Source organism: Lepidochelys kempii, chromosome 4 (assembly GCF_965140285.1).
Source record: "Lepidochelys kempii isolate rLepKem1 chromosome 4, rLepKem1.hap1, whole genome shotgun sequence".
Classification (NCBI taxonomy): Eukaryota; Metazoa; Chordata; order Testudines; family Cheloniidae; genus Lepidochelys; species Lepidochelys kempii.
In genome coordinates this window covers 118,919,189-118,935,111 of record NC_136383.1, presented here as the reverse complement: position 1 = coordinate 118,935,111, position 15,923 = coordinate 118,919,189, and the positions used below count along the sequence as shown (strand labels likewise).

The following is a 15,923-nucleotide window of genomic DNA, read 5'->3' as shown; positions in this document are numbered from 1 at the left end:
GAGTGCACAGAGACACACCGGCTCAGACTCCTGCACCCAGACTACCCACCTGGAACTTGGAAGGGGTTGAATTTGAAGAATGGGTGGTTGGTTTCTGAGGAAAGAGGAAGCAGGATCACAGAAGGGGTCGGGAAAACTAGACTGTGATCAGGAAGGGAAGCACTGCTAGATTAAGCTTTCCCCTCCTGGAGTAAGAAGTAGACAAGTTACTGACAGCTATTGTTTTGTTTAATCTGATTCAATCAAATTTCAGTGGTTTTTCAAACTCAGAAATCAGAGGCATAATTAAAAGATGGGGTTTGAACAGATCTACAAAGCCCTCGAAATAGAGTTAGGAAAAGCAGCTAGGATTGCTCTGTCTTTACAGGCAAGTGTCCTGAGAGGACGGTTGGAGGGGGAAAGGGCTGCGCTAATGACCCAGAGACACTAATGTCAAAAACAAGTTGCGTGCCCAGGAAGGGGCAGTCATGACAATTTTACGTCCCTTTTAATACAGTCCTGAGCAGCAAGTGGGAGATTATTAATAACAATAATAATAAAGCAGTGTTTTAAGTTGGCACAGCTATTTTTTTAGTCCATAATGAAGAATTTGTCTTCCTTTTCTACTATATTCCATAAGGAGAAGGTTTCATTACGTTTACTAAGAAATCAGTGGCAAAACTTCTGTTGATGTCAATAAGAATAGAATTGGACCCACTATATCAGGGATCGGCAACCTTTGGCACGCAGCCCGTCAGGGAAAGCCGCTGGCAGGCCGGGACAGTTTGTTTACCTGCAACGTCCGCAGGTTCGGCCGATCGCAGCTCCCACTGGCCACGGTTTACCATCCCAGGCCAATGGGGGCTGTGGGAAGCAGCCATTGGCCTGGGACGGCAAACCGCGGCCAGTGAGAGCTGCGATCAGCCGAACCTGCGGACGCTGCAGGTAAACAAACCATCCCTGCCCGCCAGCAGCTTTCCCTGACAGGCCACAAGCCAAAGGTTGCCGATCCCTGCACTATATGTAGATGCAAACATAATAATAATACTTACTCTGACATGGTGTTTTTCATGCATAGATCTCAAAATGCTTTAAGTATCATGAAGGGAGAAAATGTACATAAACCAAGCTAATGTCGGTGCACATTTCTGTTAATTCCTTACTCCATCAGATCCCCTTGAACTCAACAGGTGAATGATGTAGTAGAACATACAATAGTAGAACACAGAATGTTTTTTACCTGGAGAAAAAAAATTTGTAAGCACCTCAGCATTTGACCCACTGTATCTTTACATTACATCAGAAAGCACTGTAAAACTACTAATCTGGTCATACTTTCTTAGCAGCATGAACGTATGGCTCTTAACTCTAAATTTAATAAATGATTGACTCAGTACATCCGACATAAATAAGGCTAAGAAAATACTTCATGTTAATCAGTGGAAAAAGCTACTTAACTAAGAGTAGTTAGGAAGAAGTGCTATGTAAATACAGGTGTTGTGAAATGTCCCAGTGAGAGTACTCAGAAGAACATGAGAATTTTTCAAGTGTTGTAAGCAGAACACAAGAAGTAATTCTTCCTCTCTATTCCGCACTGGTACAGCCTCAACTGGAGTATTGTGTCCAGTTCTGGGCGCCACATTTCAGGAGCTGGAGCATGATGCAGAATGTGATCGACTGTTGACTAGAGCTGGGATGGCATGCCCGTTAGCACCATGGAGAACAGATGCAGCGAGGAAGTGTGCTGATTAGGGGTTACCAAGATTCTGGTAAAGCGGGGGCAGCATGATTCACTATGGGGAGGAGTGGAGCACTGACCCAATCCTAGCTCCCCTACTGGGGCTGGGCTCTGGTATTTCCCAATTTTGATGAGACATTCACCCCATACCAGCCCCAAAGGGGTTAAGGTGGCCAGTTAACATTATAGGCCGCACCTGGGTTTAGAGTCTGGCTTGAATGAAAATGAGTAATGACTGATAAAGCCCAGCTGGGGGAGAAGCTGACTAAGGTATAAAGCCAGGACATTTGCAGCAGAAAGGGGCTTCAGTGTGGAAGCTGGCTGTCACTCTCTAGGCTTACAGAGGGAAAAAGAAGAAACCAAGGGAGAAAGAGAAGCCTGGGGATCCTGGCCCTGAGGGAAAGGTTACCCAGAAGGTAGAGAAGAAAGTCTGTTGGAGGAAGAATAGGAAGCAGCTCAAAGAAAGAGCAGCACAATTAGAGACTGTGGAGACCTTGGCTGTTGATTGTAGGGTCCATGAGCTTGAACTCAGAGTAGCATATGGGTTCAAGTTCCCCTACCAGCCACTGGGAAGTGGCATACAATTGTGGGAGATGCCAACCGGACAGCTAGTCCAGAGGGACTTTCTATCCTGGAAGGGGTTGTGACGGGTTGCCCCCTTTCAAGGTGCCACTTGATGTGCTGAGATACAACTGAGCCCCTCTGTTCTGTCAACATGGGCCCCCGTTTACCTGTCTTGCTGAGCCAGGCTCTTAAGCCTCTTCCAGCACACACACACAGGCAGGGCTATACCCCACTGCAGAAAGACACAGACACTGAAATCAGCTCTGGGAAGACTCAGTTTAAGGGACTTTCCCCAACACTCAGGTGCCTACCTCCTTTGAAGTACAGAGCCAAAGGTATATTGTCTTGCACTGTATAGAAAAATCTGCCCAGCGCAAGTTCATAAAAATTCACTCTCTTCCTCAATGTGAAGAGAGATATGCATGCCTCCTTGCCCCCACCATTAGAAATTGCACAAACTGGGTTTAATAATAAACCAACCAAATTTATTTACTATAAAAGGCAGATTTTAGGTGGTTAAAGGAATAGCAAACAGAACAAAGCAAATTATTAAGCAAATAAAACAAAACACACAAACTAAGCTTGATTCACCAAAGAAATTGGCTACAAATAGTAATTTCTCACCCTAAAAATTGTTTCAGGCAGCTTACAGAGATTCTTGAAAGTCAGGCCAATACAGCTGAATCTTCAGGTGTTATCAGTCATAGGCTAGACAATCTTCCAGCCTGGGCTCAACTCTTCTCCCCTCAGTTCAGTTCTTCCTTTCAGGTATTTCTTAATGTCTCTTTGGGCGGGGAGGCAGAGAAGAATCATGATGATGTCACTCCCTTGCCTTATATATCTTTTGTGTATGGCAGGAACCCTTTGTCTTCCAGGGAAAAACACTGGCATTCCAAGGAGGGCAGGGGTCCAGTACCAGGTAACTCTGACCCATGTCTCTGTGGGGTTGTAGTAGCCATTACTCACAGACTGTCTGGAGCATTCATAGGAAGACTAAGTAAGCTCTTTCACAGTACATTGTCTTTCCTAATGGGCCATCAGCTCTGTCTGGCCTTTTCATTATTTTACCTGAAGGGCTAGTTGTGGGTGAAACCCAAAGTAGCACATTTGAAATATGGATACATGGTCAATATTCCTAACTTCAGATACAGAAATGATACATACAAATTGGATAATCACATTCAGTAAATCATAACCTTTCCAATGATATCTTAAATGAGCCATCTGGCATAAAGTATATCTCAGTTATGCCATATCCATACCATAAACATATTTCCACAAAGAATATGGAGTGTAATGTCACAGTGGGGACTATAGAGTGACCTAGCCCGAGGGCTGAGTCACAAAAAAAGAGAGAACCCCAAGTCAGAGACAGAGAGGCCACAGGGTGAGTGAATGACACAAGGGATGTTAGACTGGACCAGGGCCGATTCCCCAGACACAACCATGAGAATTTGCACAAACGGTGAATGAACTCCATGAGACTGACCCAGGGTGGATGGGCACTTGGCGGGCATTCTGCTGCAGCCCCCAATACTGGCACAACTCCAGTGCCTGATGATATTTCTTTTAGTTGGTGGAGAGGTGGGGCTGGACAACTGAGACCATGGGAGGCAGAAGAGTTCTGGACACTGGGGATTGAGTGGCATGCTTTTCTTGGGCTTTCTCCATTAGTCAATCGTCAATCTGGATGCAAAAATCAATTAAAGTTCCCAGGCTAGATGGAGATTCCACCCGTACTGGTTCATCTTTGATAGAGTCGTTGAGCCCCTGCCTAAAGTGGTGTCACTGCACAGCCTCATTCCCGTGGGTGTCTGTGGCCAGACATCAAAATTCCACTGCATATTTGGCAACAGACCTGGTACTCTTCCAGAGGGCATGGAGAGCAGCTTCTGTGGTGTGTTCTTGATGCCCACCATTGCCCATACAAAGCTGCTCCTGTTCTTAAAATGTATCTTTTTGTCTGTTGGCTATTGCAAATTTTGGTGCATATATTTGAATTATTATATATCTGACATGCCTTGTTTATAGCCTGACTGTTATTCTGTCATTCACTGGCTCCAGCACTGGAGGGACTACACGGCCTGATGCATCAGCAGTGCTAAAATATAAGTAAAATCTAATTAATTAATCCTTCACTGATTAGGGTCACTTGCTATTTGTGGTACTTCTTCCCAAATGATATCAGTGCATTCAATATCCTTTGTCATGGTCTTCTGCCAGTTCTTCCTTGGCCTTCCTCACTTTCTCTTTCCTTCCTCAGGTATCCAATTCAATGCTTGCTTAGCATGTCTCCCATCTTCCTTATGGTGTACAAGTCCCAACCACTTGAGCATTCTTTCTTTGATATTTTCTAACATGTCCTGCTCTGCTAGACCCCTTTCTCTCACATTAATTAATGAATTAGGGTGAGTGTGATTACCAATTCTCCCCATCCAGGTGCTTCACTCATCTTTTAGCCTTGTCAATCTGAGAAGGCCAGGCAGCTCCCTACACTACCCTTCCCTGCAGCATTTCAAACCAGCGTACAGTTACCCCCAGAGAAAGGTTCATGATCTGCCCTAAATCTCTAAGTCCTCTATGAAGTCCACCCACTAAAAAAATCCAAATAATTTTTACCCAGGTGTACAAAGCATGTATGAGGGGTATCAGCTGGTCCCAGAGCATGCCCCTCTTGCCATGCCAAGTCCAACTCAGATTAGCCTCATGACCAAGCCTAGCTATGAACCTCCATGGGAATTGGCTGCACATCCACAGGCCTAAGGTCCAGATGTCCCTGCTTCTGCCCTATTTTCCCTTCTGGCTCCTCACAGCTCACTAGTGGTGAGGAGAGCATAGCCAGCCACCTTGCCCCACTTGCCTGGGTGATTCCATATTGTAGCTACCACAGTGGACTGCCCCCACCTCCAATCACATTTTAAAATGTAAAACTCCCAAACATGGCATTGGCACACCCCAACAATATTTTTGCCAACAACGGGTTAACATAATGGATTGCATATTTGGTTGAAGAAATTGATGGCCCCTGGACTCGTAAACAATTTTATATTTCATGAGATACAGAAGAGAAATAAGAGAGATCCCTCTCAGTGGAGATGCTCCTTATAAAGACACTCCAATGCAATGTTATCAGTTTTCATAGTGTGAAAAGAGAGAACTTACCAAAAGATAAACAAAAATTGCTACAAGTGGGATTCAGAAATCAATGTAACTCATCTAAGGGTGACATATGCTCCACTTTTGTAGTAAGCAAATAAAAATTAAAGGCGAAAGAGTTAACATCCACAAATATTGACTACAAAACTGAGCCACATAAGTTATGCGTAATGTCACTCAGCCATGAGAAAGCAATTCTTAAAAGTTTGTAACCAGCAAACTTTTTTTCTGGCAATATATTTTAAAACATAGATACGGGAACCAAAAACTGCAAGAGCAACAACAACAAAAAAGACCATTGGAGTCTCCAAACTTCAAGCATGGCACATCCCTAAGACAGGTTTCAGAGTAACAGCCGTGTTAGTCTGTATTCGCAAAAAGAAAAGGAGTACTTGTGGCACCTTAGAGACTAACCAATTTATTTGAGCATGAGCTTTCGTGAGCTACAGCTCACTTCATCGGATGCATACCGTGGAAACGAGCTACAGCTCACTTCATCGGATGCATACCGTGGAAAACTGTTTCCACGGTATGCATCCGATGAAGTGAACTGTAGCTCACGAAAGCTCATGCTCAAATAAATTGGTTAGTCTTTAAGGTGCCACAAGTACTCTTTTTCTTTTTACATCCCTAAGAATAATTTGTAGCTAAATTTGTCTTCACAAAGGATGTCTCCCGCTTCCACACCCACATCTTATCTCCAGGAAGAAGCTGGAGGTCCTCACCACTGTTTGCCCCCAGGATGCTGCGGATCTTGTTGTCTTACCTCCCATCTTGGCATGGGCAAGACAGGGAGATGAGCACCTCTGTCCTTCCCTATCATTATTGATTTGTATTCAGTAGCACTTAGCAGCCCCAGACAGGAACCGGGTCCCTATTGTGTTAGGTGCTGTACAAACACAAGCCCTGCCCCAAAGATATAATAATATTATAATTTAAGGAGTTCCTGGGCAAAGGTGTGTAAAGTTTAGGTGTACATGCAAATTAATGTTCTTTTTAAAACAATTGGAACATTCAAACATATCAAAACTGATAGTAATCAGTGCCTGTCTATTGCCTTGTCTATATTCCAATGTGCACCATTTTAACTTCAAATATGTTTAAAAACCAAAGTAGCTAAATCAGTCCAAAATTCTCTATGGACAGTTTTCATTTAATTTACACCTGGTTTAAATTATATTTACTCATCTTAATTTGCATCATTAATCTTATTTAAATATGATTTGTATTATAGAAATGTAAGGTTAGAAGGGACCTCGAGAGGTCATCTAGTCCAGCCCCTTCACCTAGGCAGAACCAACTATACCTAGACCATTCCCAGTAGGTGTTTGTCTAACCTGTACTGACCTAAGCTAAATCAATATAAACTGGGTATAAACTGATTTAAAAGTGTATGCACAAGATTGTGCACCATTTTAACCAAATGGGTTTTAAAATCAAAGGTTTGGTTTAAACAGGTATAACTTTCAATATAGCCAGGCTCAGACTTCTGGATTGCTTTATCCCAGTTGATCACATCCCTTGGTAGGATTAGGGAAAATGCTGTTGGACTAGAGCAGAAGGATGAAAGTCTGGAGGAGGCGGGTTCCACTTGACTTGAACAGCAGGATGTTTCTGTCTTGGCATCCATCCTCCCTATGTGCAGGCTTTCTGCCTGTAGCATCTCCAGGCACCATGAGCCTGTCCACTGACAGCACAGGGCAAAGAGACGGATTGTGGGGCTTACACTGGCCCCTTGATAACTGGTAAAATAGAGGTCAACTGCCTGTGCGCTACAATGATTACAGTACAAAGCTCATGTGGAAGGAATGTCACTTACCATATTTTATTCATGGTAAGCAGCCAGACATCTGTATTGCTGCATGAAATTAATGCTGAAATACAGGGTAACGAGCATCCCGTATTGAGTTGATATAGGACTCAGGATAAAATGCAGGTAGAAGTGTCGTTTAATAAGAGTCAGGGTTCTGGAGGAGACTGTATCCCTTCACTCCTCCCAAGGAGCAGGCTTGCAACTCCAACCTCAGCCTCTCCTGTTTCCCCACCAGGAGACTACCTCCCTTCACCATACATTCCCCCCCCCCACCCCCCAGCACTTGCTTGTTCCCAGGTAGAATCCATAGCATCGAGCAGCCCCCTTCTATGCCCCCCGCACCCCCTCTCATCTCCGCTTGGCCCCAGCCTTAGAGCTCACATGACCCTTCCTGGGCTCCAAGAACTGGCACCTCCCTTGCTGGCACCTCATCCCTTCTGCAACCCCTTAGTCCCCTGAATGGTGCTGGCCCCCTCTTGCAACCCCCTAGTCCCCTAAATGCTGGCTCCTCTTGCAACCCCCTAGTCCTCTGGATGGTGCTCGAGACCCTCTTCCCCAGGGTACCTCCTTGCCTGTCCCCAGGGAGCATTCACCCAGAGGATGCCGTAGCGCCCCACTCCGCTATATCCTTTCGGGGCGCAGGCCCCAGAGAGCAGCTCGGCTCCGCGCGCCCTGCCCCGAGGCCGGGGGCCGGGGCTCTCCCCCTCCCGCCTTTGTTCTGCCTGGCTCCGCCTCCTGCCAGCGCTGCCGGCTGATTGGGCGGCGGCGCCGCCAGTCTGGGCCGGCTCTGGCATGTGTGAATGATACTCCCCGGGCGTGTGGGGCTCGCTCGCGGCAGCTGCCTCCTCCTTCCCCCTCGGCCTGGAGTGGAGCCGCGGCTCCCTGCCCGCCCTCTCCCCATTGTTGCGCTGGGTCTCGGGGTGGGCAGGCGCCCGGCTTTGCGCGGAGAATTGCTGCAAGACAAGGCTCGAGGTAGGAAATGTCTCTTTGCTGCTTCCACTCTCGCTCCGCTGCCCCTTTCCCGGCTCCCTGTTTGCAGAGCTCCCCCAGCCAGCCCCAATGCCAAGGCAGAAACGGGGCGCTGGGCTCGGCCGAGGGGGCTCTGAAACCAGAACGGGGCTTTCTCTGGCCAGGCTCTGATCCCCTAGGCAGCCCCTGCGAACAGCCCGGAGCTGGAAGTCCTTTGGGAAGCACCTAGCCCAGAGACAAAAAAAGTCCCTCTCTGTTTTGGCTGGGAGAAGCACATGGAAAAAGCGGTGATGGAGCGAGAGCATCGGGCGGTAGCATTAAGTCAGTTACTGTTTCCCCCCCTTGCAAGATCTCTGGTGGTTGGGTTCCCCCGCCCCCCGCCCCCGGCGCTGTTACATGATGCAACCCTTGCGTAGGGTTTGAAAGAGCAACAATCCGGGTTGAGCTCTTCCCAGATTATGCCATCTGGTTGTGATCCTTGTGACTCCAATCTCCAGTGCAAGGCACCAGCCTGTCTGAGGAGCTGCCCCAACTCCGAGAGGCTGCTGCTTTGCACGGCAGAGGGTTTCATTATTTCCCCTCAGCTTCTGGGACAATCCACCCCGATTTTGCCATTTCAACCCGTTTCAGCACGGAAGCGGGGGAGGGGAATTGCATCATGTTACAGTCCCGGAGTCAGTAAGGGCGAAGGCAAAAAGAACCATCTTTCCAGACCTATCCCCACTGGCTTCACCAATATATTACCCCCTCCTTTGTATTTCCTGTTTAACGGAGAGGTTAAAACTGAAAAGCAGCCGTGTGATTGGTAGAAAGATGTTCAGCTCACAGCGACGTATTTTGATTTATTCCACTGGGATTTTTTTTTTTAAATTCAATTTTTACTTTGTCGGTTCTGCTTGGAGATAGGTGAAATGTACCCAAGATTTAGCCCGTTGCAAAATGAGTAGTGAGGCAACAGAGAGAGATGTTTGGAAATAGAGCACATTCTCTAGTTTGTGTACAGAGTTCAAAGACTGCAACTGATTGTAAGAAAGGAAGGGATTCACCTGCCTGGAGCGGGAGGGTAGTATGGAGGAATATACATGTGACTCAGAGAAGAATCACCATCTTTCCTTTCCATGGATGTTAGGGATGGAAGAGACTTCAGCTTTTCCAGTCCTCTCCCATTTGTTTCATTAGTGTTTATTCCTCACACTTAATAGATTTTTAGTTAGTTAGTTTTTCATGCTTGGACCATGGGTGATGGTTTCAAGCAAGATCAGAATGATAAAATAATGAAGCAGACCCCAAATGCAGAGGGATCCCTTCAAAAAACACTGTGTTGTAAAGTTGTGGTCATTCCAACCTCACATCCTCTGAAGATTTCTGTTGATAGCACTCTTTGTTTTGCTCCATGGGAGAAAACTATATTCTGACAACATGGATCAACTCTACCGTTTATGATATTTTTCACAAATGGATTACCCCTCCCCTCCCACACACAGCCTTGCGGTACTGTGGAGGTACTGCTGTAGGCAGCAAAGTGCAATAACTTTCTCTGAGATGCTGGAAGGGGTGTCTAGGGAAATATGAGGTTAATTTTTCTATGTCAGGTCTGCGTAGGCATGGCAGATGGGGGAAAGATATCAGCTGGTTTGGCAGCTGGTAGTTTGGTTGGGATACTTTAGCAAAGGAAGAAGAGTACTTCACCCATCTCTCCTCTACTGGGTATTCCTCAGCCATCTCCTCTGCCTCCTGGTCACCTCCCAGGAAAAAGCTGCACAAATACCTTGCTTTTGTAAACAAGATATCTTGTCTTTTGGAAGAAAATGGCAATGGAATAGGAGATCTGGTGGTGCATTGGACACTAGGTAGAGTGGGTGATGGCTGAGTTGTGTTACCATGGCAACAGGATTACCAGAAATAGCCAGGAAAATCTTAAAATGGATTCTGAAAAGAAAAGGAGAGTACACTCTGCTCTATTTTTGTGAAAACACACTGGATTTTAATGGCAGTCCTGTACATGGAATAATGAGCACTTATTTCCCATCAGTCAGCCATTGTTTGGTGTTCTGTCAAAGAAAAATCTCTAGGCAACAGTATAAGCATTATGTTGGTATTATGAGCTCTCCAATAGAATCTTGGATGCTAGGGTTTGGGAAGATCACCTGGGTCAGAGCTGTTCCAAATAGCCTGTCTATCATAATCTCTTGAAAGGAGGGGCTAGCGGTCACCAACAAATGCACGGAACACAGGAGCTTCAATAGACCGGTCATTGATAGTGTTTTAAAACCTTACAGGTTTTGGACTGAAGTATTTTTTTGTTTCGTTGTGAACATAAATACTGAAGTTCTATTTAATCTGCCTAGCCATCCATGTACTTTTGACGTGCTTTATCAAAAGGAACTAGTGGGGGACTTTATAGACAGAAGATGCTGAACTTATGCTTTGGAGGGACCTTTTCCGTAAAGTATGTACCTGCCAAGGGTTCCACCAAAGCTTTAGGTGGAGCTATGGGAAGGCAAGCAAGATAATAAAATGGTCTCCAAGGCTTCTCCAAATTCAGGAGAATTTCTGACCTTTTAAAAGAGAGAGATCTTATTTATTTATATTTAAGAAACTATCACTGAAAGCAAAAGGAGCCAGATTCTGTACTGTAGTACACCTGCACAATCCCATTGAGTGCAGTTTGGTATAAGAGCAGAATTTAGATGGTATTCTAAACTTATCATCTATGAGTTTAGGGTAAGTTAAAGGTGGGAAAGGATGTTTATGGCTGTAGGAAATAAGTACATTGTGATTGCGTCTTCAGGAGATTATTCTGTTTGTTGTTCCTTTTCAGTGGTGTAAGGAAAGTCAACTCTAAGGTTAGAATGTGAATCATCTTGTCATTGCTACTCATCAAAGCTTCCCTGAAACAGAATGCCCTAGTGTAGTGGTTCTCAAACTTTTTTTTTCACAGACCACTTGAAAATTGCTCGGCGGACCACTTGATAATCTTTTCAAATGTTGTTTGTACCATTAGCTAACTATTGTAAAGCTTTTTGGATAAAAGCTCTCTATAAAATATCCTTAATAATAATGTTTTTTTGTTCTACAAATAAAAGCACACAACTCATATTTTAATATTAGTAGTCTTACCTTTCTAATGCGATGGATGTGCCCTCTATCCCCTGCCGCAGCAGCCCCTGAGCTGAAGCTGAGAAGGAGGGCCATCTCTCCCCGACAGCTGTAGCCCTGGAGCTGGGGAAAGTCGCCTCTTTCTCTGGCCGCCGCAGCCCTGCATGTCCCAAATTCCCCCCATTCCCTCTTCCCCCCATTGCCCTCTGTCACCTCCTATTCCCCCCAAGGCCACCACCTCACCTTACATGTGCGTCTTCTCCAGGGTCTAGGCACCTAATTAGTGGAGCCATGTCTGCGCGGCTCCACTAATTAGGTGCGTGGCCCTTCATTCTTTCGTCTGCGGCCGCCCAAGCATGCATCTTAGAGGGAACAATCTGCAGACCACCTGAATGGAGCTCGGACCACAGTTTGAGAAGCTCTGCCCTAGTGCAAAGAGTTGTCACTTCAGTGCTCCTTAGCAGTGTATGGAGAGGTACTGGCTTAGTTTCAGGCATTTATCTAAAACGTTCATTTCAAATGCCTCTGTCAAGGGGAGTATGGTTAACCAGGCATCCACTTGGTTAACCACGCTGATCAAAGCTGTTTCCTTTATTTTAGAAAAGGTGTGTGGTGAAGAGGTGTGTTTTTATATTGATCTAAAAAGATAATCTATCCTGATAAGTGGAAGGGGGTGGAGATGGCCTACTTTTTCTTCCAAATGATTGGGCACATTTAGTTTATGTTTTTGTGCCTATTTTGTGCACTCTAAAACCCTTTTATTGGCAGCCTCTTCAAAAGATTGATGCATTTTTTCCATCTAGACCGATCAGTTACAGGACTCATGACTGTCTGTGGATATATTTTTGTGTTTCCACCTAGTTATCACTGTGTCTATTGATTATTCACTGCGTCTGTTGATTATTCACTGCGAACACAGAAATGGACAGGTATCTAGGTTCATATACTTCTGTAGGCAATGTTCTTAAGTTTTTCAATGAAATCCAGATTTTAGACCTAATGGAAATTACCTGAAACTCAGAACTTTCACCTCAAAAAGAAAACCACCTCCACGAGAGGCATACAGCTCTTACTGGTGATGCTTTTGCGGTGATGTGCAAGTGAAGACATGTTCTTCCTGTTTACACAGCTTTTAGCCTCCGCAGGATATCCCAAAGTGCCTAGATGACCACTCTCGCCAGCAGCTCTGCTGCTCTGACGCCAGGTAAACAGACATCCACCCTTTCCCCAGGAAAGCCCCGGGAACTTTGAAACTCCCCTTCCTGTTTTCTTGGCAAATGCTCACTGATCATCTGGCCAGGAGACAATGCCTGCTCTGTGGAGCAAACGATCCCCTGCTTGGACCCATGCTGAACTGCTGGAGCTGATCAGTGTTTGGGGAGAGGAGGCTGTGCAGGGACCCAGGATGCCCCGCGATCACACTATTGCCCCCTTCCCACAAGACCCATTGTCAAACTAGAGAGAGCTGCACTGTGGGATAGCTGCCCTCAGTGCACTGCTCTCATCTGCGATGGAAGTGCTACAAATGTAAACACTCTCTGACGCCTGTTGAAGTAAGTGAGTACACAAACCAGTGCTTTTCTTTCACTGGTTCACTATCACTGGTGAAACTGACAGTGCAAAAACTCTGCAAGTGTAGACATAGCCTGACTCTTAGAAAAGTCACTGAGATCTGGCATTTAGATTTCTTGTGGGAAGGCAACTGTAAAAACTTAAATGCATATTTACCAGGTAAGAACAAGGTAATCAAAGAGAAAAATAATGTAAACACTTATTTTTCTACCTGGAAGTGCATCACATTCTACCTTTGGCTGGGTTAATGGGATGGCATGAGTGACTGTGAAAGTGGCCTTACTTATGTTTGTTTCTTTCAGGGATGCTTACAGGAATAGGGTGGGAAATAATCAGAAATAAAGTCAAAAGGTGGTGTAAGCACAGCTGTGCCATCAAGGGCAGAATGTGTTTCAAAGCATGCATGATGCAGTAAGGTCTGATCCTGCAAGCTGCTGAGCATCCTCAATTCCCATTGAAGTCAATGTGAGTTAATGGCACTCCACTCATTGTGGAAGTGGCCCTGGAGATTATACTAGGCTGTGGGGCAGACTGATCAATGTCTAACTATGTTGTTCAGGGCTGTGAAAAATCCACTCCCCTGAGTAGTGTAATGAAGCCAACCTAACCCTCACTGTAGACAGCCCTAGGTTGACGGAAGAATTCTTCCATTGACCTAGCTACCACCTCTTAGGCAGGTGGATTACCTGCACCGATGGGAGTGTCTACGCTGAAACACTACAGCAGTGCAGCTGTAGCATTTCAAGTGTAGACAAGCCCTCTGTTGCACATTTTGCTGCTGTGTCTATCAAGATAAATAGGGGGAAATGTTACTGTAAAGGATTGCTTTTGAATTTCCTTTATAACGGCTTTGCTGTCAAAAATACAAGCACCTTGGGAGTAGACAGTGTGTTTGCCAGCATAACTGACAAAAATAATTAGAAACTGATGTTAAAAAACAAAACAAAACTCTTGCATAAATAATAAAAGTTAATCTCATTTTTTAAAAAGTAAAAAGGAATAATTATAAAAAACAGTGCACCACTTGTTTAATTATAAGTTCTGAGACAATTCTGGGATTTCTGTTTTCTGACGGGCTTTCTCCTTGGACATATCTTTGTCAGGACATGTTTTAGAACTGATGGGGATGGCTTTTTTTGCTCCAGGGCAGATACAGATAATTTCTGCACTTGGGCCAAAGGCTTTATAAGCACTAAATACTGAACGAAAAAAATCCCATCATTCATCAGTAATAAGCATCAGAAATCAGTGCACAGGTGCTTTCACTTCAATCTGTACTGTTGCTGATGTCTCAGAGATTGGGTATTTTATCCCTCAGCTGGTAAAATGCAGCATTTGTGTATGTGAGGTAATTGTGGTGAGCTGTACTAAGTATACATTATTCATTAGGGAACTGTCATCGTATCATGGTTGTGAATCCCTGAAGTCTCTATCCCTTTCCTAATCATATCTAAACATTTATAGAACACAAGAACTTGGTGTCATTCCACTTGATTGGCTGACCAATCTTCTGGTTCATTTAATACATCCTCTGCTGGTAGCCACTGCTAAGGAGTAGGTCCCTTACAGTTCATCTAAAATAAGAGTTCAGAAACTTGGTGTATTTCATACATCCATAGTAACTAAACTACTACTGTGATCTTTAATAGACTATTCATAATTGCATGTTATCTTCATGGAAAAAAGGGGAAACTAAAAGCTACTTAATGGGACACGTTCTTGTTAAACTAACAAATAATATTAAGCATTAGGATGATCAAGGTGCGCACCTGCATTTTAGGCCTCTAAACTTGAGTGTTAGGAATGATTTGTTTGTCCAATAAAAAGTCTCTCTACCTAGTTGGTTTACATTTTTAAGAGATGAATTACAGATGCTAGAGCGATTTACAGGTGTTTGAGTTATGCTCCCTTATCATGGTAATGTCATTGTTATAAAAGGGGAATGGAAGAAGTGATGAGGGAGAATATAATTTGTATTGTTACTAGCAATTAGCATACGTGGTTAAATTGCCTAGGCATTTCTTATCAAGACCAGCTGCAAACTGGGAATTGAGGAGTGGCCTTCATAGAATTTACTAGTGTAGTCATCAATCAGATATGGCACAAAGCTTTATCACATCCTATCTGTGTGGCTCACAGGCCACATGCTGTCTAGTCTAGGGAGAGAAACAAAGGGAACTACTGTAGGTTTTAAATTAAACAAAACAAACAACGATGAGCTTTTCCCATCTGCGCTAACTTCATTGACAGATTTTGACTTGTACATTGTGCTGCTGGTCTGGTCTAATAAAATGAAACCGTTTTAAATCAACGTGACAGACTTGCACGAGATTCTTATAAATTGCAGATTCATTGATGAATCATTCACAAAGCCTGCATCACATCTTCTTCCTTCCACAGTCAAAACAGCTCAATTCTGACCCCAAGCAGAGCGCTATTTAATTAAGAGATCAGTGTGATTTGTTTAAAAACAACAACTAGGAATCTCGTGGCACCTTAAACACTAACAGATTTATTTGGACATAAGCTTTCATGGATAAAAAACCCACTTCTTCAGATGCATGGAGTGAAAATTACAGATGCAGACATAAATATACTGACACATGAAGAGAAGGGAGTTACCTCACAAGTGGAGAAACAGTGTTGACAAGGCCAATTCAGTCAGGGTGGGTGTGGTCCACTCCCAATAATTGATGAGGAGGTGTCAATACCAAGAGAGGGAAAATTGCTTTTGTAGTGAGCCAGCCACGCCCAATCCCTATTCAGCCCACATTAATGGTGTTAAATTTTCAAATGAATTGTAGCTCTGCAGTTTCTCTTTGAAGTCTGTTTTTGCAGTTTTTTTTTGTTGAAGGATGACTACTTTTAAATCTGTTACTGAATGTCCAGGGAGATTGAAGTGTTCTTCTACTGGCTTTTGTATGTTACCATTCCTGATGTCTGATTTGTGTCCGTTTATTCTTTTACATAGAGACTGTCCGGTTAGGCCAGTGTACATGGCAGAGGGGTATTGCTGGCACATGATGGCATATA

General features: G+C 44.4%; 1 protein-coding gene across 3 annotated transcripts in view; it reads left to right on the top strand.

Annotated features, from left to right (window-relative positions):
* The first annotated feature begins 8,058 nt into the window (after positions 1-8,058).
* Positions 8,059-15,923, top strand: part of AFAP1 (actin filament associated protein 1) — a 168,142-nt gene continuing 160,277 nt past the window's right edge. For 2 of the 3 annotated variants that reach the window (XM_073342601.2, XM_073342599.2), the window contains exon 1: positions 8,139-8,222. The gene's annotated coding sequence lies outside the window, so the exon portion shown is untranslated. Of the gene's footprint in view, positions 8,223-15,923 lie in introns of all 3 variants that reach the window. The other variant, XM_073342598.2, reaches the window with a different exon arrangement.